Source organism: Varroa jacobsoni, unplaced genomic scaffold, assembly GCF_002532875.2.
Source record: "Varroa jacobsoni isolate VJ856 unplaced genomic scaffold, vjacob_1.0 scaffold_504, whole genome shotgun sequence".
NCBI lineage: Eukaryota > Metazoa > Arthropoda > Arachnida > Mesostigmata > Varroidae > Varroa > Varroa jacobsoni.
The window spans coordinates 4,531-6,322 of record NW_019213406.1 but is presented as its reverse complement, the minus strand read 5'-3'; the positions used below and the strand labels follow the sequence as shown (position 1 = coordinate 6,322).

The 1,792-nt window shown below is 46.6% G+C and overlaps 1 long non-coding RNA gene across 1 annotated transcript in view; it reads right to left on the bottom strand.

Moving 5' to 3' along the window:
• Positions 1 to 561, bottom strand: part of LOC111260997 (uncharacterized) — a 4,285-nt gene extending 3,724 nt beyond the window's left edge. The window contains exon 1 of the long non-coding RNA XR_002680701.2: positions 463 to 561. This is a non-coding gene — a long non-coding RNA (uncharacterized LOC111260997). The remainder of the gene's footprint in view (positions 1 to 462) is intronic.
• Between the last annotated feature and the right edge of the window lie 1,231 nt (positions 562 to 1,792).

Here is a 1,792-nt window from a genome sequence, read left to right as displayed (position 1 = left end):
ATATATAAGCCTCCACTTTATGCTTTTGATTTCGTTCTTCGAGCGATGCAGTGGAAGCAACAACGATTCGGACTACCAACAATAATATTTGACAGATAGCAGACCCGGAAATACTTGCAAGGCATATTCCTGATGCTAGATTTCTTGCTTACACCAATATTACGTTTAGTTGAACGCAACTTTTTTTTAGCTCCGTCTTACGACGACCTTTGCTAAGCAAAATGCCCATACGCCCTTTGTATACTATATAAATATATCGTTCCGAAAGCTAAGTAGATCCACCTTATCGCATACTAATTACACTGTAATTAGTGAGAGAACATATATTTCAGAGTTATTTTGCTACATTTAAAATTAGTACATCTATAACCGTTGCACATTTTCTTCAGCCGCGTAGATTAGTCGCCTCTAACAAGATCAACACTACATTGCTTATTGTTTTACCAGACGTTTTGTACGTACCCGCTTATTATTCAACGGATGCTGTGGGGGCCAAGCAACGAGGAAAATCAGTCACGTTGCAAAAGCGGTGTTTGTCTGCGTCAGTTCTATTCCCACTGCTACTCCGGAGACGACGGCGGCTACCGCTGATGCTGCTAAAGCCATAAATTGCGCTCGCGGCAATCTTATCTTAACCCGCCTGCGTATTGCTTGGCGCCCGCCAACGCTCCGCCTCTATCCCGGCATCCGGCAGTGCCGTCTAAGTGCCTGGAAGGTTAAAGCTTAAGGCTCTGGTCGCAGTAGCAGCTGGCTATGGATAAGAACATCAAAGCGACTAGGAGTTGTTGCTAGAAGCGAAAAGAAGCAGCAGCGACAGTATCGCAGGAAGGAGCACCTTAATAGAAAACGTGCCATTTACTTCGAGCAAACGTATCAGGAAGGGACAGAGATAGAAATCAGGAAAGGGGACCAGGGCGCTGTTCTCCCTGCTTGCTTTAGTGTACCAGGCAAGTTGGCACAGCCGGGTAAATTGGCAAAACCTCCAGCAGCTTGAAGCCGATGAAGCAATCGTCAGACCCAAAGAAGGCTGAAGCCGAGTGTGAACTCAGGCTGGTACCTAGATTTTTGATGCCAGTCAAGGCTGACTCCGGCCGCTATATACATATATATAATAAATCAACAATCTTCAGAGAGGAGTAATTTACGATCCATCAACTCGCTTAGCTTCATCTGCAAGGGCCTGTCTCTCGTAGTTTGCAGGTAGCCACAAATCAGCCAACACCGCGGAATGGGCAATCGCCAAGCCTCCTTTTGCCATCGCGATCTACATACTTTTGTTCTACATCTGTCGCTGACGCCACAGGCGAGCGATAGAGGACTACTGCCCCAAGAAGAAATCAGGGGTGAATTGGCCACGTGGGGTCGAGGACATAAAGTGTGTCAACATCATTTTTTTTCTCGTTGGTCTCTCTGACGGGAAGTCTACAGAGTCGATGAACGTTTGTCGCCGGTAACGTCACCGCCGCTGTTGTTCGTCCTTTGTATTTCCGTGAAGCCCTTCTGCCATTTTCCTGTGTCCTTTTTATTTTTTTCCGGTTTGTCGCCATACTACACCTCACCTGACCCGAAGTCCTGCTTCCGACTTTTTCTGCCTCCAGTCCTCTTCATCCTACACGGATCCCGTATACAGCCACTTGTTTGTACTTTCTTTACCTGCTGCCCAACAGAAAACGAAAGCATTCTTTGCTGCACTAGCACAATGAAGAGCAATGGAAGGGTTTGTGGCACTGACAGGCACCTTGCTTTGCCACTATTCTTTCTGACTGTATTTTTGCGGAGCTAGCGCATTTCT